The sequence below is a fragment of the Pseudophryne corroboree genome, chromosome 9 (assembly GCF_028390025.1).
Source record: "Pseudophryne corroboree isolate aPseCor3 chromosome 9, aPseCor3.hap2, whole genome shotgun sequence".
Lineage (NCBI taxonomy): Eukaryota > Metazoa > Chordata > Amphibia > Anura > Myobatrachidae > Pseudophryne > Pseudophryne corroboree.
This window is the reverse complement of record NC_086452.1, coordinates 61592789-61616276: the sequence shown is the minus strand read 5'-3', so window position 1 is coordinate 61616276 and position 23488 is coordinate 61592789. Positions and strand designations below refer to the sequence as shown.

Below are 23488 nucleotides of genomic sequence, written 5' to 3'. Positions count from 1 at the left end.
AATTACAATAATTGGATTCTGTTTGTATGTCTCCATAGTTTTATCTCCCAAGTATGGGTCTGGCTGGGGTTCTGCAAATATCCATTATAATAGAGGACAATTCTAGGGACGTTTCTAAACTAGTAACGAATCCAGTCTCTTCCTCTGCAGTTGCTGCTGATGATTTGTAATACTGTATAAGTCTCTGCATTGTAACATTCATGTCAGTGTTTGAAATGTACATTCACTTGGAGCTTTGGATAGAATCAACGTTCTGTGGGTGGTCTCATCCAGGGGGGAAATGATTAGGGTTTTATGTGGGCATTTTCCTGTAGGGCCAGGCTTTTATCTTTCCTGCCATCCTGGGCCCTTGCCAAACGCTTCCCAGAAGACGGTCTCTATTTATATATGTATGCATAATTCCCCATCTATTGCCACATTGTGCTAGGAAAAAAGAGCACGGATGTATAAATGGCCAGTGTGTTTATTTCTGCACGGACATGTGACTTGTAATATATTTTTATTATTAACATTTATAAGACGTACATGTATGGTTGTCATATAGAAGATATACAGTATTTAAGCTGACAGCCAATAGGTTAACAGCAATTGGTTAACATCCATTAGGTCAAAAACTCAGGGACCACACCTAAATGGAGAACATTGGAGGATTCCGGCCACCCTTCTGTATCCTATAAGAAAGGACCCAACAAATAGATAAGCAACTTTCATTGTTTTTCTGGTACCCACCAAATCTATGTGCACATTACACTGTCAGCGGCTCATTCTTCTCCACTGGATTAAAAAGAAGCGAGTTATGCGATAAAGGATTCTGCTGCACAGACAAGCATGACGTTTTTATTCACGGAGAACCAATAATATAGGGCCAGAGTCAGAGATGAAGCATAGAATTTGACGGTAGATAAGAACCCCTTTGGTCCATTTAGGGGGTCATTCCGAGTTGATCGCTCGCTAGCAACTTTTTGCAGCGCTGCGATCTGGTTAAATCTCAGCAAAACTGCGCATGCGTATGCACAGGCGCGTCGTACGGGTACAAAGAGGATGGATTTAACGAAGAATCCATTTGCACAGCCGATCGCAAGGAGATTGACAGGAAGAGGGCGTTTGTGGGTGTCAACTGACCGTTTTCTGGGAGTGTTTGGGAAAACGCAGGCGTGTCCAAGTGTTTGCAGGGCGGGTGTCTGACGTCAATTCCGGGACCAAAAAGACTGAAGTGATCGCAGCGGCTGAGTAAGTCCAGAGCTACTCAGAAACTGCAACAAACTTTCTCTAACGTCCTAGTGGATGCTGGGGACTCCGTCAGGACCATGGGGAATAGCGGCTCCGCAGGAGACAGGGCACAAAAGCAAGCTTTTAGGATCACATGGTGTGTACTGGCTCCTCCCCCTATGACCCTCCTCCAAGCCTCAGTTAGGTTTTTGTGCCCGGCCGAGAAGGGTGCAATCTAGGTGGCTCTCTTAAAGAGTTACTTAGAAAAAGTTTTTAGGTTCTTTATTTTCAGTGAGTCCTGCTGGCAACAGGCTCACTGCATCGAGGGACTTAGGGGAGAGATTTTCAACTCACCTGCGTGCAGGATGGATTGGATTCTTAGGCTACTGGACATAGCTCCAGAGGGAGTCGGAACACAGGGCTCGCCCTGGGGTTCGTCCCGGAGCCGCGCCGCCGACCCCCCTTGCAGACGCTGAAGATGAAGAGGTCCGGAACCAGGCGGCAGAAGACTCTCAGTCTTCATCAGGTAGCGCACAGCACTGCAGCTGTGCGCCATTGTTGTCAGCACACTTCACACAGCGGTCACGGAGGGTGCAGGGCGCTGGGGGGGGGCGCCCTGGGCAGCAATGTATAATACCTGTATGGCGAAAAATACATCACATATAGCCCTTGAGGCTATATGGATGTATTTAACCCCTGCCAGATATCTAAAACTCCGGAGAAGAAGCCCGCCGAAAAGGGGGCGGGGCCTATTCTCCTCAGCACACAGCGCCATTTTCCCTCACAGAAAGGCTGGTGGGAAGGCTCCCATGCTCTCCCCTGCACTGCACTACAGAAACAGGGTTAAAACAGAGAGGGGGGGCACTGATTTGGCGATATGTATATATATTAAAATGCTATAAGGGAGGAACACTTATATAAAGGTTGTCCCTGGATAATTATAGCGTTTTGGTGTGTGCTGGCAAACTCTCCCTCTGTCTCCCCAAAGGGCTAGTGGGTCCTGTCCTCTATCAGAGCATTCCCTATGTGTGTGCTGTATGTCGGTACGTGTGTGTCGACATGTATGAGGAAAATATTGGTGAGGAGGCGGAGCAAATTGCCTGTAATGGTGATGTCACTCTCTAGGGAGTCGACACCGGAATGGATGGCTTATTTATGGAAATTACGTGACAATGTCAACACGCTGCAAGCCGGTTGACGACATGAGAGGGCCGGCGAACAAATTAGTATCTGTCCAGGCGTCTCAAACACCGTCAGGGGCTGTAAAATGCCCATTTACCTCAGTCGGTCGACACAGACCCAGACACGGACACTGATTTCAGTGTCGACGGTGAAGAAACAAACGTATTTTCTTTTAGGGCCACACGTTAAGGGCAATGAAGGAGGTGTTACATATTTCTGATACTCCAAGTACCACAAAAAAGGGTATTATATGTGAGGTGAAAAAACTACCTGTAGTTTTTCCTGAATCAGATAAATTAAATGAAGTGTGTGATGATGCGTGGGTTTCCCCCGATAGAAAATTATTGGCGGTATACCTTTTCCCGCCAGAAGTTCACACGCTTATCAGAACAAGTGGCGGTACCATCTACGGATAGGGCCGTACTTAAGGAGCCAGCTGATAGGAGGCTGAAAAATATCCTAAAAAGTATACACACACATGCTGGTGTTATACTGCGACCAGCGATCGCCTCAGCCTGGATGTGCAGAGCTGAGGTGGCTTGGTCGGATTCCCTGACTAAAAATATTGATACCTTTGACAGGGACAGTATTTTATTGACTATAGAGCATTTAAAGGATGCATTTCTATATATGCGAGATGCGCAGAGGGATATTTGCACTCTGGCATCAAGAGTAAATGCGATGTCCATATCTGCAAGAAGATGTTTATGGACACGACAGTGGTCAGGTGATGCAGATTCCAAACGGCACAAAGATGTATTGCCGTATAAAGGGGAGGAGTTATTTGGGGTCGGTCCATGGGACCTGGTGGCCAGGGCAACTGCTGGAAAATCCATCGTTTTTTACCCTAAGTCACATCTCTGCAGAAAAAGACACCGTCTTTTCAGCCTCAGTCCTTTCGTCCCTATAAGAGTCATATCTGCCCAGGGATAGAGGAAAGGGAAGAAGACTGCAGCAGGCAGCCCATTCCCAGGAACAGAAGCCCTCCACCGCTTCTACCAAGTTCTCAGCATGACGCTGGGACCGTACAGGACCCCTGGATCCTACAAGTAGTATCCAAGGGGTACAGATTGGAATGTCGAGAGGTTTCCCCCCTCGCAGGTTCCTGTAGTCTGCTGTACCAATGTCTCCCTCCGACAGGGAGGCAGTATTGAAAACAATTCACAAGCTGTATTCCCAGCAGGTGATAATAAAATTACCCCTCCGACAACAAGGAAAGGGGTATTACTCCACACTATATGGTGGTACTGAAGGCTAGGTGAGACCTATTCTAAATCTGAAAAATTTGAACACTTACAAGGGTTCAAATCCAGATGGAGTCACTCAGAGCAGTGATAGCAAAGAACAAGGGGACTATATGGTGTCCCGGGACATCAGGGATGCTTACCTCCATGTCCCAAAATTTGCCTTTTCTCACCAAGGGTACCTCAGGTTCGTGGTACAGAACTGTCACTATCAGTTTCAAGACGATGCCGTTGGATTGTCCAAGGCACCCCGGGTCCTTACCAAGGTAATGACCGAAAGGAGGATTCGTCTTCAAAGAAAATGGACGACCTCCTGATAAGAACAAGGTCCAGAGAACAGTTGGAGGTCGGAGTAGCACTATCTCAAGTAGTTCTACGACAGCACGGGTGGATTCTAAATATTCCAAAACCGCAGTTGTTCCGACGACACGTCTGCTGGTCCTAGGGATGATTCTGGACACAGTCCAGGAAAAGGTGTTTCTCCCAGAGGAGAAAGCCAGGGAGTTATCCGAGCTAATCGGGATCCTCCTAAAACCAGGAAAAGTGTCTGTGCATCATTGCACAAGAGTCCTGGTAAAAATGGTGGCTTATTACGAAGCGCTTCCATTCGGCAGATTTCACGCAAGAACTCTTCAGTGGGATCTGCTGGACAAATGGTCCGGATCGCATCTTCAGATGCATCAGCGGATAACCCTATATCCAAGGACAAGGGTGTCTCTCCTGTGGTGATTACAGAGTGCTCATCTTCTAGAGGGCCGCAGATTCGGCATTCAGGATTGGATGCTCGTGACCACGGAGGCCAGCCTGAGAGGCTGGGGAGCAGTCACACAAGGAGTGTGATCAAGTCTGGAGAATTCTCTCCACATAAATATACTGGAGCTAAGAGCAAATTTATAATGCTCTAAGCTTAGCAAGACCTCTGCTTCAAGGTCAGCCGGTATTGATCCAGTGGGATAACATCACGGCAGTCGCCCACGTAAACAGAAAGGGCGGCACAAGAAGCAGGAGGGCAGTGGCAAAACTGCAAGGATTTTTCGCTAGGCGGAAAATCATGTGATAGCACTGTCAGCAGTGTTCATTCCGGGAGTGGACGACTGGGAAGCAGACTTCCTCAGCAGGCACGACCTCCACCCGGGAGAGTGGGAACTTCATCGGGAAGTTTTCCGCATGATTGTGAACCGTTGGGAAAGACCAAAGGTGGACATGATGGCGTCCCGCCCGAACAAAAAATGGGACAGGTATTGCGCCAGGTCACGAGACCTTCAGGCGATAGCTGTGGACGTCCTGGTAACACCGTGGGTGTAACAGTCGGTGTATGTGTTCCCTCCTCTGCTTCTCATAACCAAGGTATTGAGAATTATAAGACATAGAGGAGTAAGAACTATACTCGTGGCTCCGGATTGGCCAAGAGGGACTTGGTAACCGGAACTTCAAGAGATGCTCACAGAGGACTAATGGCCTCGGGAGCTAAGAAGGGATTTGCTTTCAGCAAGTACCATGTCTGTTCCAAGAGGAACCGTGGCATCGGCCTTTAAGAAAGGACCTGCTCCAGCAGGGACCTTGTCTGTTCCAAGACTTACCGCGACTGCGTTTGACGGCATGGCGGTTTGAACGCCGGATCCTAAGGGAAAAGGCATTCCGGAAGAGGTCATACCTACCCTGGTCAAAGCCAGGAAGGAGGTGACCGCACAACGTTATCACCACATGTGGTAAAAATATGTTGCGTGGGTGAGGCCAGGAAGGCCCCACGAAAAAATTTCAACTAGGTCGATTTCTGCACTTCCTGCAAACAGGAGTGTCTATGAGCCTCAAATTGGGGTCCATTAAGGTTCAAGTTTCGGCCCTATAGATTTTCTTCCAGAAAGAATTGGCTTCAGTTCCTGAAGTCCAGACGTTTGTCAAGGGAGTATTGCATATACAGCCCTTGTGTGCCTCCAGTGGCACCGTGGGATCTCAACGTAGTGTTGGGATTCCTCAAATCATATTGGTTTGAACCACTCAAATCTGTGGATTTGAAATATCTCACATGGAAAGTGACCATGCTGTTGGCCCTGGCCTCGGCCAGGCGATTGTCAAAATTGGCGGCTTTGTCTTACAAAAGCCCATATTTGATTTTCCATTCGGGACAGGGCAGAACTGCGGACTCGTCCCCAGTTTCTTCCTAAGGTGGTGTCAGCGTTTCACCTGAAACAACCTATTGTGGTGCCTGCGGCTACTAGGGACTTGGAGGACTCCAAGTTGCTAGACGTTGTCAGGGCCCTGAAAATATATATATATATATATAATTCCAGGACGGCTGGAGTCAGAAAGTCTGACTTGCTGTTTATATTGTAGGCACCCAAAAAGCTGGGTGCTCCTGCTTCTAAGCAGACTATTGCTCGTTGGATTTGTAGTACAATTCAGCTTGCACATTCTGTGGCAGGCCTGCCACAGCCAAAATCTGTAAATGCCCATTCCACAAGGAAGGTGGGCTCATCTTGGGCGGCTGCCCGAGGGGTCTCGGCTTTACAACTTTGCCGAGCTGCAACTTGGTCAGGGGCAAACACGTTTGCTAAATTCTACAAATTTGATACCCTGGCTGAGGAGGACCTGGAGTTCTCTCATTCGGTGCTGCAGAGTCATCCGCACTCTCCCGCCCGTTTGGGAGCTTTGGTATAATCCCCATGGTCCTGACGGAGTCCCCAGCATCCACTAGGACGTTAGAGAAAATAAGATTTTACTTACCGATAAATCTATTTCTCATAGTCCGTAGTGGATGCTGGGCGCCCATCCCAAGTGCGGATTGTCTGCATTACTTGTACATAGTTATTGTTACAAAAAAATCGGGTTATTATTGTTGTGAGCCATCTTTTTTAGAGGCTACTTCATTGTTATCATACTGTTAACTGGGTTCAAATCACAAGTTGTACGGTGTGATTGGTGTGGCTGGTATGAGTCTTACCCGGGATTCAAGATCCTTCCTTATTGTGTACGCTCGTCCGGGCACAGTACCTAACTGAGGCTTGGAGGAGGGTCATAGGGGGAGGAGCCAGTACACACCATGTGATCCTAAAAGCTTGCTTTTGTGCCCTGTCTCCTGCGGAGCCGCTATTCCCCATGGTCCTGACGGAGTCCCCAGCATCCACTACGGACTATGAGAAATAGATTTATCGGTAAGTAAAATCTTATTTTTTTGTGCCGTTGGCTGCAAAAGCGTTTGCACACTTGCAAAGCGAACATACATTCCCCCATAGGCGGCGACTATCTGATCGCAGCGCTGCAAAAAGTTGCTAGCGAGCGATCAACTCGGAATGACCCCCTTAGTCTCCTCCTTTAAATGGCTGCAGTTTGCAGAGCAGCTGCGTGTTTGGATGGAGCTGGTGTATGAAAATCTGCAACTGCACAGGGGATGCATCCACTGTCCTAGCCACTCATAGAAAATGGGGGCGACGCCCCCAAACACTGGCTCCTATCAATCAGGCTGCAGCTTGGGGGCACTGCATGCGAGTTCTGCACAGGGCAGCTGCTCCACCATCAAGTGTACATACATCTATGAATCAGGGCCATAATGTACAAATCTGTAAATGAACCACACCAGCCACTAGCTCATGTCACAGTTTTCCATTTATTCTCAATAATGAATTTGATTGTAATGTACCAAACCTAATATTGGGGGTCATTCCGACCCGTTCGCACGCAGCGGTTTATCGCTGTGGTGCAAAAGGGTGCGGAATGCCGCAGGGCGCGTGCGCAACGTTGCCCGGCGACAGGGGTCTCCGGGTTACGTCACGGCTTAAGAAGGAAGCGGTCGCAGGGCGGTCCGCAAAGAAGATTGACAGGGAGAGGGAGTTGCAGGGCGGATCTGGACCGTTGGAGCCGTTTTCAGGGAGTAGTGAGTAAAACGCAGGTGTGCCAGGAGAACGGAGGGCGGAGGAGTGACGTCAAAGCCGGCCCCAGCATCGCTGGATCCATCGCACGGGGTAAGTAGGTATAGGCCTACTCTTGTTTTGTGTGAATTTTTTTCGCTTAGCAGGACTGCACAAGCGATCGCAGCCCTGCTAAGCTAAAATACACTCCCCCATAGCAAAAAGTTGCTGGCTGCAATCAACTCGGAATGACCACCTTTGTTCAGTCAGTGTTCTTTCCACTCTTTATTTGGATAATTACTGAGGGCCTGATGCAGTGTTAGAAGTTAGAAGTAAAGGACACACACTGTACATTGCACAAAAGAAGAGCGCATGGAAAAAATGCGTATATTCACCCGTATGCATAGCTGTGTGCATTTCAAGATGAAGCAGCGTCTGTGTCTGCCTGGCTTACTACTAGTCATTAGCATTAATGCACACTTGCTCCTGCCCTATAATATGTGCAAGAAATACAGCTTCAAATGTCATACCTTCACCTGTGTCCGGGTCTGTATAGTGGCTGTGAACACACCCACACTGACCTTCACCTGTGTGAGAATACCCCATCACCCCCAGTTTCGCCAAAGTGCTTACAGCTCAGCATCGCCCGTAACTGCATGCGTGCAGGACAACTGTGTATGCAGGTCCTCTACACGAGTCATACACATCAGTCCGTCTCACTCATCTCTCAAGCTCCAAAGTAAAAATGTCCGCTTCCAGCTCAGTCTTTTTTTTTTCAAGCTGTCCTCTATCCGATGAGCCTGATGCAGAGTCGCAGGTAATGCAGTCACAATTATTGATGCCTAAAGCTACCCTAAGGGGGACATGTACTAAGCAGTGATAAAAGAGAAATGAGCCAGTAGAGAAGTTGCCCATGGCAACCAATCAGCTGCTCTGTATACTTTTATGGTATGCAAATGATACGTTACGTTAATTCTGATTGGTTGCCATGGGCAACTTCTCCACTGGCTCACTTCTCCAGTTTTATCACTGCTTAGTACATCTCCCCCTAAGTCCTATGCGACTGTAACACAGAATACAGGTGAATACTCAGCTATACAAGCGCTCCGGCCATAAGAGCAGCTGCCATTAGACCTATACCATACTAGAGGCAGATGTCACTCCATACGTACAACGCAGAATGGCTACATGCCACAGGACGCTTCTCTTACTTGCAGGTGTGCTGTAGCCCCCATTTACCTTTGGTAAGGAGCGTCTGAGATACAAATGACTCAGGATGGCTCCTATCTGATGAACGTTGCATATAACAGCTGCAGCACATGTGCAATTTGCTTTATGCAGCACCATTTGGACTTGCATGTGACTCAGAATCAGGGCCAATGTTACTAAAGTCGTAAACTGTACAGCACTAAGTAAATTGCTGGTGCTTTGGGGATATGGGTTCCAATGTCTCGATAGACAATCAGTAGGTTGACATTGGGAATACTGGGTAATAACAACGGTGTAGCCCATAGAAAATAGGATTTTAATTACTTACAGGTAAATCCTTTTCTCGCAGTCCGTAGAGAATAATGGGGTTCCATATAGTACCATGGGTATAGACGGGTCCACCAGGAGCCATGGGCACTTTAAGAATTTGATAGTGTGGGCTGGCTCCTCCCTCTATGCCCCTCCTACCAGACTCAGTCTATGAAACTGTGGGGGTCATTCCGACCTGATCGCACGCTAGCTATTTTTTGCAGCGCTGCGATCAGGTCAGATCTCAGCAAAACGGAGCATGTGTATGCACCGCAATGCACAGAAGCGTCGTACGGGTACAAAGTGGATCGGTGCTGGGCGATGGATTTAACGAAGAATCCATTCGCACAGCCGATCGCAAGAAGATTGACAGGAAGAAGGCGTTTATGGGTGTCAACTGACCGTTTTCAGGGAGTGTTTGGAAAAATGCAGGCGTGTCCAAGTGTTTGCAGGGCGGGTGTCTGACGTCAATGCTGGGACCGGACCTGCTGAAGTGATCGTAGCGAGTAAGTTCAGACCTACTCAGAAACTGCACAAAACTTTTTTGTACCACTCGGCTGCACAAGCGTTCGCACACTTGCAAAGCGAAAATACACTCCCCTATAGGCAGCGACTATCTAAACGCAACGCTGCAAAAAATAGCTAGCGAGCAATCAACTCGGAATGACCCCATGTGCCCGACGAGACGGACATACTTTGAGAGAAGGATATAAAGGATAGTGGTGAGATTCCGAACCAGCACACACAAACCAGAGGAAAGCCAAGCTAACCAAACAGGAACAGCAACAGCTGAACCAACAATACTTAACCAAGTAACAGTGCAGGAAGAACGAAGCACCAGGCGGGCGCCCGGTATCCTCTACGGACTACGAGAAAAGGATTTGCCGGTATGTAATTAAAATCCTATTTTCTCTTACGTCCTAGAGGATATTGGGGTCCATTTAGTACCATGGGGATGTACCAAGCTCCCAAACCGGGTAGGAGAGTGCTGAGGTTCCTGCAGAATTGACTGACCAAACTGAAGGTCCACAGAGGCCAAAGTATCGAACTTGTAAAACTTAGCAAACATGTTCGAACCAGACCAAGTAGCTGCTTGGCAAAGCTGTACAGCCGAGACACCCTGGGCAGTCGCCCAGGAAAAACCCATCGACCCAGTAGAGTGGGCCTGAACAGATTTTGGAACAGGCAAACCTGCTGTGGGATAAGCATGCTGTATAGTGAGCCTGATCCAGCGTGCAATGGACTGCTTTGAAGCAGGACACCCAATTTTATTGGGATCATAAAGAAAAAACAGCGTGTCCAATTTTCTGTGACGAGCTGTTCACTTTACATACACCTTCAAAGCCCTCACAACATCCAAAAACTCTGAAGTAGGAAAGGTGTCGGTGACAACCGGAACCACAATAGGTTGGTTGAAACACAGACACCACTTTAGGAAGAAATTGCTGACGAGTTCTAAGTTCAGCTCTGTCCTCATGGAAAATTAAATAGGGGCTTTTGTGAGACAAAGCCCCCAGCTCCGACACACGTCTTGCTGAAGCCAAGGCCAACAGTGTGATGGTCTTCCACGTAAGATATTTTACGTCCACTTCCTGTAATGGTTCAAACCAGTCTGATTGGAGGAACTGCAGCACCAAATTGAGATCCCAAGGTGCCGTTGGAGGCACAAAGGGAGGTTGGATGTGCAGAACACCTCAGGAAGAGAAGCCAATTGTTTCTGAAAGAAAATGGATAAGGCTGAAATCTGGATTTTTATGGAACCCAGACGTAGGCCCACATCCACACCAGCCTGCAGAAAAAGCAGGAAACGTCCCAGATGAAAATCTGCCGCAGATTAATTTCTGCTCTCACACCAAGAGACGTATTTCTTCCAAATACAGTTATAATGTTTAGACGTTACCCCCTTCCTGGCTTGGATCATAGTCGGGATAACCTTGTTAGGGATCCCTCTTCTGGCTAGAATCAGCCGTTCAACTTCCATGCCGTCAAACGTAGCCGCGGTAAGTCCTGATAGACGAACGGGCCCTGTTGCAGCATCTCCAGAAGTTCCGCGTACCAGGCTCTTCTTGGCCAGTCTTGAGCAATGAGTATTGCTTGAACCTTTTCCCTTTTTACTCTTTTTAGAATTCTTGGGATCAGAAGAAGTGGAGGAAACAAGTACACCATATGATAGACCCATGGAGTCGTCAGAGCGTCTACCACCACCGCCTGTGGGTCTCTCGACCTGGAACAATACCGCTTGAGCTTCTTGTTGAGACGAGAGGCCATCATGTCGATTTGTGGACATCCCCATCGAAGTGTCAAGCACCTGAACACTTCTGGGTGAAGACCCCACTCCCCTGGGTGCAGGTCGTGTTTGTTGAGGAAGTCTACTTCCCAGTTGTCTACTCCCAGAATGAAGGCCGCTGACAATGCCACAACGGTTTTTTTTCTGCCCAGAGGAGAATTCTTGACACCTCTGACATTGCTGCTCTGCTTTTCATTTCGCCCTGTCGGTTTATGTACATCACTGCCGTCACATTTTCCGACTGGACCTGAATGGCCCGATCTTGAAGAAGATATGAGGCCTGCAGAAGGGTGGTGTATAAGGCCCTGAGTTCCAGAATGTTGATTGGAAGGATGACTTCCTGACTTGACCATCTTCCTTGTAACTGCACCCCCTGGGTGACTGCTCCCCAACCTCCTAGGCTTGCGTCCGTGGTTAACAGAATCCAGTTCTGAATGCCAAACCTCCGTCCCTCGATGAGGTGAGAAGTATGTAGCCACCACAGAAGGGAGATCCTGACTTTTGGCGACAGACGGATCCTCTGGTGCATGTGAAGATGCGATCCGGACCATTTGTCCAACAAATCGAGCTGGAAGAGTCTTGCGTGAAACCTTCCGTATTGAAGTGCCTCGTAAGAGGCCACCATATTCCCCAGAAGGTGAATGCATAGATGCACCGATATCCGGGTTGGCTTCAGGACATCACGAACCATCTACTGAATTACCAATGTCTTTTCCAACGGAAGGAACACCTTCTGCGACTCGGTGTCCAGTATCATTCCCAGGAATGGAAGCCTCCGTGTTGGCTCTAGGTGAGATTTCGGTAGGGTCAGAATTCACCCGTGATCCTGGAGAAGTTTGGTTGAGAGACCAATGCTGTCCAGCAACCTCTCCCTTGACAGCGCCTTTATCAGAAGATCATCCAGGTATGGAATTATGTTTACTCCCTGTTTGCGGAGGAGGAACATCATCTCTGCCATCATCTTGGTAAACACCCTTGGTGCCGTGGAGAGACCAAATGGCAGGGCCTGGAACTGGCAGTGACAGTCCTGCAGTGCAAACTGTAGATAAGCCTGATGAGGCAGCCAGATCGGAATGTGAAGGTACGCTTTCTTGATATCCAGAGACACTAGGAATTCTCCTTCCTCCAGACCGGAGATCACCACTCTCAGAGACTCCATCTTGAAATTGAACACTCTTAAGAACGGGTTCAAGGACTTGAGGTTCAGAATCGTCCGTACCGAACCGTCCGGTTTCGGTACTACAAACAAGTTGGAATAGTACCCCTTGTTTTGCACATGAAGTGGGACTGGAACAATGACGTGAGTCTGTACCAGTTTTTGGATGACATGCTATAAAGTTATATTTGCCTCTTGTGAAACTGGTAAGCCTGATTTGAAGAATCTGTGAGGTGGGAGCTCTTGGAACTCCAGTATATAGCCCTGGGAAATAAGATCTATGACTCAGGGATCCCGGCACGAACCTGACTGAAGAATTTTAGTCGGGCTCCCACCTGACAGCCTTCCAGGCATTGCGATCCACCGTCATGTTGAAGGCTTTGAAGAAGCAGAGCCTGAGCTCTGTTCCTGAGCACCTGCAGTTGCTGGTTTGCGTGGTTTACCTCTTGCGCATCTGGAGGCCGTAGAAGCACCTCTGGATTTGCCCTTAAACTTGGCCGTCTGAAAGGACTGTAAATTTGAAGCTGAATAAGCTTTCCTGGCTGGGGAAGCTGCGGAAGGAAGATACGTAGACTTTCCCACAGTAGCTTTGGAGATCCATTTGTCTAGTTCATCTCCAAACAAGGCCTGTCCTGTGAATGGTAGGCCTTCCACGCATTTCCTGGAGTCCGCATCAGCAGTCCACTGGCGTAGCCACAAGCCCCTGCGTGCTGACACTGCCATAGTGGTGGTGCGTGCAAAGGTTGCAGAGTCCTGTATATGCTGCAGGAGTAAAACCACATCCCCCCTAGACAAGGAATCTAACCCCTCAATTAGGTTACCTGACCATTTAGCAATGGCTTTTGTGATCCATGCACATGCAATAGTGGGTCTCTGAGCCAACCCAGCAGCTGTGTACAATGATTTGAGTGTAGTCTCAATTTTATGATCAGCCGTGTCTTTTAGGGAGGCTGCACCAGGGACAGGCAATACAATTTTTCATGACAGCCTAGAGACTGATGCGTCCACTATCGGTGGATTTTTCCATTTTTTCATATCCTCCAGAGGAAAAGATGAGAGCAACCTTTTAGGGATTTGAAACTTCTTATCAGGATTAACCCACGGTTCTTCAAACAGGGTATTCAATTCCTCTGACACAGGAAAAGTGACTGAGGACTTCTTTTTTTACATTAAAATAAGATTCCTCACACTCCTCTGACACCTTATCAGGAATTTGCGGAACATCTCTGATAGCCTTTATAAGAGCCTCTATTCTCTGTAACAGAGTAGCCCCCCCCCCCCCTCCAAATCCACCTCACCCTCCTCCAAGTCTGATCCGTCAGAGTCAGACTGCAGGATATGGGCCAGAGATAGTTTTTGCAGACAAATGGGAGGGGATTTAGATGCTGGTTTGGGGACTGTGTCTCTATTCATAAACTCATCCACAGTCTGTCTTAAGTATTGCGTCTTTTTCTCATTGCGGGATAATTTCATAGAAATATTGGAGATCATTCCTTTAATGGAATTAACCCACTCCGGTTCAGCCCCGCTATTCTGGGAAGGTGCACTGCCCTGAGTACCCAGTAGCGAGCCCCCTGGTGAAGAGGAATACTCCGCTGTACAAGTAACACACTCTTTGCCTGACATAATGTAAATGTGACAGCACACACACACACACACACACACACAGGAAAAGGTTAAGCACAATTAACCCACAAAGAGCCCTTCAGGTAGACTATACCTCCCAACTGTCCCGATTTTCGCGGGACAGTCACGTTTTTTGGGGACTGTCCCGCTGTCCTACCCGCGGGCCGCAGTGTCCCGCGGTGGGGGGGGGGGGGGGGGCAGCTGGGAGGCTCTGTCTCTCGCTGCCCTGCTTAGAAGAGCAGCGGTGAATAGACGCTGTGCGCATGCGCACAGCGTCTATTCACTGGAGGCAGAGAGGGCATGCCAGCGGGTCACAGAGCGCTGGGCATGCCCCCTCAGTGACAAAAATGGGGCGTGGCTCGCGATCGCGGGTCCTCCTGCGAAGCCACGCCCCCTTTCTTAGACCACGCCCCATTTCCGGGAGGGCGCGCGGCTTCGCCGCACATGTGTCCCTCCTTGACCTAATGCAAAGTTGGGAGGTATGGGAGACACAGTTATTTGGAGCCAGCCCCCACCGTGCCCTTATCGCTAATGCCAAGCTTAGCTGGGTTGCAGACTAAGTACCCTGATATGGGACTTAGTACACTAATAATGCCCCCCCATGCTATGACCCCGATACCGCTGAGGTAAACTGGAGTCACTCTTGAGGAGCTGCGCGTCCCTGTCAGTCAGCGTCTGTGTCCACTGCAGAGGGAAAATGGCGCTGGTGAGCTGCTGGATCCTCTCATAGTGAAGGCCCTGCCCCTTCAATGGCGCGCGTCTTCCCGCTTTTTTATACTGGCTGAGGTAATCTGGTGCTTAAAATGGAGAGAAAACCGTTTTAAGGCTATTTTTGCCAGTGTGGGTACTGTGTACAGTGCACTGAGACGCAGCTGTGTACTGTGTCTGGAGACGCATTCTGCCCCATTAGAAGCCGTGCGTCTCCGTACCCTCATGCCGCAATAATGGCCGGTGACCCGCTAGCCGGGACGCTGGCTCAGTACTCACCACTCTTCTTTCTTCTGGCTTTGTTAGCGGTGGCGGCGTGCTGCGGGAATGTACGCTCGCCATGGTGGGGCTTGCGAATAGTTCCCTCAGGAGCTCAGTGTCCTGTCAGCGGGGAACAGGACCATTAACCTTTCAAGAGGGTGGGCAGTTCACCCCCTAAGTCCCATGAAGCAGCCAGGCTGGTGCCATCCAGTCCTGCGTGAAAATAACAAACATATAAAATAAATGCAGAAAACTGTTCAGGAGCTTCCATAAGCGTGACCGACTCCCCTGGGCACATTTTCTAAACTGAGTCTGGTAGGAGGGGTATAGAGCCAGTCCACATTATCAAATTTTTAACGTGCCCATGGCTTCTAGTGGACCCGTCTATACCCATGGTACTAAATGGAACCCCAGTATCTTCTACGACGTAAGAGAAATGATGGTTTAGGTAGAATGCTCACATAGCTGATTTAGGGGCGAGGTGGTGCTAATTCCATGTGGAGGCAAGTTTCCCATTTTTGAGGACCTACGCAGGAGCCATGCCATGCATTTGCAGATCTGGTCTTGCAGCGCACTGCGGCTGAAGGAGTCGGTTGGTGGTCCGCAGCTGACTAGGGAAGGGGGAGCTTGCAGAAAATGGGGCAGGTTCTGGCCGCACTGAAGGCAGTGGCTGCGTTCTTGGATGCAGGTTTAATGGCTCTGGATTGTTACTCAGATGTCTGATGGTCCAGCGATGTTCATACAGTTGATTCGATGCTGTATCTTCAAACGCAGCCAGTGGATCAGAGAAGCCAAAGGTGGGTGTCATTTCACATAAGACGCCTCATGCAGGTTTTGCATTTTGTTTGCACTACGTACGCAGCGGCAGCGCCATTAGTCTGCACCTCTGACTCAGGTCCTTTTTGCACAGTGGCTGAGCCATTAGCGCGGGCCTCTGACTTGGGCCCCTCAAAACGTTACACACACAAAAAACAAAAAAAGGTGTGAAGTGCAAAAAAGTGCAAGCACACAACTAAAAATAAATAGAGCCCCAGCCAGAAGGCCTGGTGAAAGTAAATATTATCGCTGCCCTAGCCAAAAGGCCAGGGCAAAAAATAAGAATTTACTTACCGATAATTCTATTTCTCATAGTCCGTAGTGGATGCTGGGAACTCCGTAAGGACCATGGGGAATAGCGGCTCCGCAGGAGACTGGGCACAAAAAGTAAAAGCTTTAGGACTAGCTGGTGTGCACTGGCTCCTCCCCCTATGACCCTCCTCCAAGCCTCAGTTAGGATACTGTGCCCGGACGAGCGTACATAATAAGGAAGGATCTTGAATCCCGGGTAAGACTCATACCAGCCACACCAATCACACCGTACAACTCGTGATCTGAACCCAGTTAACAGTATGATAACCGTAGGAGCCTCTGAAAAGATGGCTTCCAACAATAAACAACCCGATTTGTTTGTAACAATAACTATATACAAGTATTGCAGACAATCCGCACTTGGGATGGGCGCCCAGCATCCACTACGGACTATGAGAAATAGAATTATCGGTAAGTAAATTCTTATTTTCTCTGACGTCCTAGTGGATGCTGGGAACTCCGTAAGGACCATGGGGATTATACCAAAGCTCCCAAACGGGCGGGAGAGTGCGGATGACTCTGCAGCACCGAATGAGAGAACTCCAGGTCCTCCTCAGCCAGGGTATCAAATTTGTAGAATTTAGCAAACGTGTTTGCCCCTGACCAAGTAGCTGCTCGGCAAAGTTGTAAAGCCGAGACCCCTCGGGCAGCCGCCCAAGATGAGCCCACCTTCCTTGTGGAATGGGCTTTAACAGATTTTGGCTGTGGCAGGCCTGCCACAGAATGTGCAAGTTGAATTGTACTACAAATCCAACGAGCAATCGTCTGCTTACAAGCAGGAGCACCCAGCTTGTTGGGTGCATACAGTATAAGCAGCGAGTCAGATTTTCTGACTCCAGCCGTCCTGGAAACATATATTTCTCTGACGTCCTAGTGGATGCTGGGAACTCCGTAAGGACCATGGGGAATAGCGGCTCCGCAGGAGTCTGGGCACATCTAAAGAAAGCTTTAGGATCACCTGGTGTGCACTGGCTCCTCCCCCTATGACCCTCCTCCAAGCCTCAGTTAGATTTCTGTGCCCGACGAGAAGGGTGCACACTAGGGGCTCTCCTGAGCTCTTTGTGAAAGTTTTAGTTTAGGTTTATTATTTTCAGTGAGACCTGCTGGCAACAGGCTCACTGCATCGTGGGACTAAGGGGAGAAGAAACGGACTCACCTGCGTGCAGAGTGGATCGGGTTTCTTAGGCTACTGGACATTAGCTCCAGAGGGACGATCACAGGTTCAGCCTGGATGGGTCCCGGAGCCGCGCCGCCGGCCCCCTTACAGAGCCAGAAGAGCGAAGAGGTCCGGTGAAATCGGCGGCAGAAGACGATCCTGTCTTCAGATAAGGTAGCGCACAGCACCGCAGCTGTGCGCCATTGCTCTCAGCACACTTCACACTCCGGTCACTGAGGGTGCAGGGCGCTGGGGGGGCAGCGCCCTGAGACGCAATAAATCGATGAAAACCTTATATGGCTAAAATAAATGCATCACATATAACTCCTGGGCTATATGGATGCATTTAACCCCTGCCAAAACATACAGAAAAACGGATGATAAGGACGCCGAGAAAGGGGCGGAGCCTATCTCCTCAGCACACTGGCGCCATTTTCCCTCACAGCTCAGTTGGAGGGAAGCTCCCTGGCTCTCCCCTGCAGTCACTACACTACAGAAAGGGGTTAAAAAAAGAGAGGGGGGCACAAATTAGGCGCAGTATAAACAATACAGCAGCTATAAAGGGAAAAACACTTATATAAGGTTATCCCTATATATATATATATAGCGCTCTGGTGTGTGCTGGCAAACTCTCCCTCTGTCTCCCCAAAGGGCTAGTGGGTCCTGTCCTCTATCAGAGCATTCCCTGTGTGTGTGCTGTGTGTCGGTACGTTTGTGTCGACATGTATGAGGAGAAAAATGATGTGGAGACGGAGTAGAGTGTCTGTAATAGTGTTATCACCCCCTACGGGGTCGACACCTGAGTGGATGTACTGTTGAAATTGCGTGACAGTGTCAGCTTTGTATAAAAGACAGTGGTTGACATGAGACAGCCGGCTACTCAGCTTGTGCATGTCCAGACGTCTCATACAGGGGCTCTAAAGCGCCCGTTACCTCAGATACAGACGCCGACACGGATACTGACTCCTGTGTCGACGGTGAAGAGACAACCGTGATTTCCAATAGGGCCACTCATTGCATGATTGATGCAATGGAAAATGTTTACACTTTTCTGATAATATGAATACCACCAAAAAAAGGGGTATTATGTTTGGTGAGGAAAAACTTCCTGTAGTTTTCCTAAATCTGAAAAATAAAATGAGGTGTGTGATGATGCGTGGGTTTCCCCCCGATAACAATTGATAATTCTAAAAAGTTATTGGCAGTATACCTTTTCCCGCCAGAGGTTAGGGTGCGTTGGGAAACACCCCCTACAGGGGATAAGGCGCTCACACGCTTGTAAGAACAAGGGCTCTACCCTCTCTTGAGATGGCCGCCCTTAAGGATCCTGCTGATAAAAAGCAGGAGGGTATCCTAAAATGTATTTACACACATACTAGTGTTATACTGCGACCAGCAATCGCCTCAGCCTGGATGTGCAGTGCTGGGTTGGCGTGGTCGGATTCCCTGACTGGAAATATTGATATCCTAGATAAGGACAGTATATTATTGCCTATAGAGCAATTAAAAGATGCATTTCTATATATGCATGATGCACAGCGGAATATTTGCCGACTGGCATCAAGTATAAGTGCGTTGTATTCTACCAGTAAAGTGGTCAGGGATTCCAAACGGCATTTGGAAGTATTGCCTTAAAAAAAGGGGATGTACCCTAGGTCGCCTCTCAAAATAAGACGCCGTATTATCAGGCGCAGTCCTGGTTGGCAAGCGGACAAAAGGGTTCCTCTTTTCTGCTCGTGACAGAGGGAGAGGAAAATGGCTGCAGAGATCAGCCAGTTCCCAGGAACAGAAACCCTTTTCCGCCTCTGCCAAGCCCTCAGTATGACGCTAGGGCTTTACAAGTTCAGGCACGGTGGGGGCCCGTTCTCAGTGAATTTCAGTGCGCAGTGGGCTCACTCGCAAGTAGACCCCGGGATCCTTCAGGTGTTATCTCAGGGGTACAAAATTGGAATTCGAGACGTATTCCCCTCGCCGTTTCCAAAAAGTCTGTTTTACCGACGTCTCCCGCTGACAGGGAGGCAGTTTTGGAAGCCATTCACAAGCTGTATTCCCAGCAGGTGATAATTAAGGTACCCCTCCTGCAACAGGGAACGGGGTATTATTCCACACTATTGTGGTACCGAAGCCAGACGGCTCGGTGAGACCGATTTTAAAATCTAAAATCTTTGAACACTTACATACAGAGGTTCAAATTCAAAATTGAGTCACTCAGAGCAGTGATTGCAAACCTGGAAGAAGGGGACTACATGATGTCTCGGGACATCAAGGATGCTTACCTTCATGTCAAAATTTACCCTTCTCACCAAGGGTATCTCAGGTTATGGTACAGAACTGTCACTATCAGTTCAGACGCTGCCGTAGGGAGGGTCCACGGCACCCCGGGTCTTTACTGAAGTAATGACCGAAATGATGATATTCCTTCAAAGGAAGGGAATTTTTAGTTATCCTTTACTTGGACGATTCCCTGATAAGGGTAAGATCCAGGGAACAGTTGGAGATCGGTGTAGCACTATCTCAGGTAGTGTTGCGGCAGCACGATTGGATTCTCAATATTCCAGATTCGCAGCTGGTTCCGACGACTTGTCTTCTGTTCCTAGGGATGATCCTGGACACAGTCCAGAAAGAAGGTGTTTCTCCCGGAGGAAAAAGCCAGGGAGTTATCCGAGCTAGTCAGGAACCTCCTAAAACCAAACCAAGTCTCAGTGCATCAATGCACAAGGGTTCTGGGTAAAAATGGTGGCTTCCTACGAAGCAATCCCATTCGGCAGATTCCACGCAAGACTTTCCAGTGGAACCTACTGGACAAATGGTCCGGGTCGCATCTTCAGATGCATCAGCGGATAACCCTGTCACCAGGGACAAGGGTATCCCTCCTGTGGTGGTTGCAGAGTGCTCATCTTCTAGAGGGCCGCAGATTCGGCATTCAGGACTGGATCCTGGTGACCACGGATGCCAGCCTGCGAGGCTGGGGAGCAGTCACACAGGGAAGGAATATCCAGGGCTTATGGACAAGCCTGGAGACATCACTTCACATAAATATCCTGAAGCTAAGGGCCATTTACAATGCTCTAAGCTTAGCAAGACCTCTGCTTCAAGGTCAGCCGGTGTTGTTCCAGTCGGACAACATTACGGCAGTCACCCACGTAAACAGACAGGGTGCCACAAGAAGCAGGAGGGCAATGGCAGAAGCTGCAAGGATTCTTCGCTGGGCGAAAAACCATGTGATAGCACTGTCAGCAGTTTTCATTCCGGGAGTGGACAACTGGGAAGCAGATTTCCTCAGCACGACCTCCACCCGGGAGAGTAGGGACTTCACCCAGAAGTCTTCCACATGATTATAAACCGTTGGGAAAAACTCGACAGGTATTGCGCCAGGTCAAGGGACCCTCAGGCAATAGCTGTAGATGCTCTGGTAACACCGTGGGTGTACCAATCAGTGTATGGGTTCCCTCCTCTGCCTCTCATACCCAAGGTACTGAGATTGATAAGATGGAGAGGAGTAAGCACTATATTAGTGGCTCCGGATTGGCCAAGAAGGACTTGGTAACCGGAACTTCAAGAGATGCTCACGGAGGATCCGTGGCCTCTACCTCTAAGAAGGGACCTGCTTCAGCGGGGACCTTGTCTGTTCCAAGACTTGCCCCGGCTGCGTTGACGGCATGGCGGTTGAACGCCGGATCCTGAAGAAAAAAGGCATTCCGGATGAAGTCATCCCTATCCTGATCAAGGCCGGGAAGGATGTAACTGAAAAACATTATCACCGCATTTGGCGAAAATATGTTGCGTGGTGCGAGGCCAGTAAGGCTCGACGGAGGAAATTCAACTGGGTCGATTCCTACATTTCCTGCAAACAGGAGTATCTATGGGCCTGAAATTGGGGTCCATTAAGGTTCAAATTTCGGCTCTGTCGATTTTCTTCCAAAAAAGAACTAGCTTCAGTCCCTGAAGTTCAGACGTTTGTTAAAGGGGTACTGCATATACAGACTCCTTTTGTGCCTTCAGTGGCACTTTGGGATCTCAAGGTGGTTTTTGGGTTCCAAAAGTCACATTGGTTTGACCCACTTAAATCTGTGGAGTTAAAATATCTCACAGAAAAAGTGGTCATGCTGTTGGCTATGGCCTGGGCCAGGCGCGTGTCAGAATTGGTGGCTTTATCCTGTAAAAGCCCTTATCTGAGTTTCCATTCGGACAGGGCGGAATTGAGGACTCGTCCTCAGTTTCTCCCTAAGGTGGTTTCAGCGTTCACCTGAACCAAACCTATTGTGGTGCCTGCGGCTACTAGGGACTTGGGGGACTCCAAGTTGCTAGACGTTGTCAGGACCCGGAAAATATATGTTTCCAGGACGGCTGGAGTCAGGAAATCTGACTTGCTGTTTATCCTGTATGCACCCAACTAGCTGGGTGCTCCTGCTTCTAAGCAGACTATTGCTCGTTGGATTTGTAGTACAATTCAGCTTGCACATTCTGTGGCAGGCCTGCCACAGCCAAAAATCTGTAAATGCCCACTCCACAAGGAAGGTGGGCTCATCTTGGGCAGCTGCCAAGGGGTCTCGGCTTTACAACTTTGCAGAGCAGTTACTTAGTCAGGAGCAAATACGTTTGTAAAATTCTACAAATTTGATACCCTGGCTGAGGAGGACCGGGAGTTCTCTCATTGGGTGCTGCAGAGTCATCCGCACTCTCCCGTCCGTTTTGGGAGCTTTGGTATAATCCCCATGGTCCTTACGGAGTTCCCAGCATCCACTAGGACGTCAGAGAAAATAAGAATTTACTTACCGATAATTCTATTTCTCGTAGTCCGTAGTGGATGCTGGGCGCCCATCCCAAGTGCGGATTGTCTGCAATACTGGTACATAATTATTGTTACCAAAAAATTCGGGTTATTGCTGTAGTGAGCCATCTTTTCTAGAGGCTCCTCTATTATCATGCTGTTAACTGGGTTCAGATCACAAGTTGTACAGTGTGATTGGTGTGGCTGGTATGAGTCTTACCCGGGATTCAAAATCCTTCCTTATTGTGTACGCTCGTCCGGGCACAGTATCCTGAGGCTTGGAGGAGGGTCATAGGGGGAGGAGCCAGTGCACACCAGGTGATCCTAAAGCTTTCTTTAGATGTGCCCAGACTCCTGCGGAGCCGCTATTCCCCATGGTCCTTACGGAGTTCCCAGCATCCACTACGGACTACGAGAAATAGAATTATCGGTAAGTAAATTCTTATTTTTCAGGGCCCTGACTACGTCCAGCAACTTGGAGTCCTCCAAGTCCCTAGTAGCCACAGGTACCACAATAGGTTGATTCATGTGAAACGCTGAAACCACCTTCGGGAGAAATTGAGGACGAGTCCTCAATTCCGCCCTATCCGAATGAAATATCAGGTAAGGGCTTTTATAGGATAAAGCCGCCAATTCTGATACGCGCCTGGCTGAAGCCAGGGCCAACAGCATTACCACTTTCCATGTGAGATATTTCAAATCCACTGTGGCAAGTGGTTCAAACCAATGTGATTTTTGGAACCCTAAAACTACATTGAGATCCCAAGGTGCCACTGGGGGCACAAAAGGAGGCTGTATATGCAGTACCCCTTTGACAAACGTCTGAACTTCAGGCAGTGAAGCCAGTTCTTTCTGGAAGAAGATCGACAGGGCCGAAATTTGAACCTTAATGGATCCTAATTTTAGGCCCATAGACAATCCTGCTTGCAGGAAATGTAGGAAACGACCCAGTTGAAATTCCTCCGTAGGGGCCTTCTTGGCCTCACACCACGCAACATATTTTCGCCAAATGCGATGATAATGTTTTGCAGTTACATCCTTCCTGGCCTTGATCAGGGTAGGGATGACTTCATCTGGAATGCCTTTTTCCTTCAGGATCCGGCGTTCAACCGCCATGCCGTCAAACGCAGCCGCGGTAAGTCTTGGAACAGACAAGGTCCCTGCTGGAGCAGGTCCTTCCTTAGAGGTAGAGGCCACGGGTCCTCCGTGAGCATCTCTTGCAGTTCCGGGTACCAAGTTCTTCTTGGCCAATCCGGAGCCACGAGTATCGTTCTTACTCCTCTCCTTCTTATGATTCTCAGTACTTTTGGTATGAGAGGAAGAGGAGGGAACACATATACCGACTGGAACACCCACGGAGTTACCAGAGCGTCCACCGCTATTGCCTGAGGGTCCCT

At 48.9% G+C, this 23488-nt stretch overlaps 1 long non-coding RNA gene across 1 annotated transcript in view; it reads right to left on the bottom strand.

Annotated features, from left to right (window-relative positions):
* Positions 1–447: 447 nt before the first annotated feature.
* LOC134957475 (uncharacterized) overlaps positions 448–23488 on the bottom strand; it is a 52314-nt gene continuing 29273 nt past the window's right edge. The window contains exon 2 of the long non-coding RNA XR_010186611.1: positions 448–671. This is a non-coding gene — a long non-coding RNA (uncharacterized LOC134957475). The remainder of the gene's footprint in view (positions 672–23488) is intronic.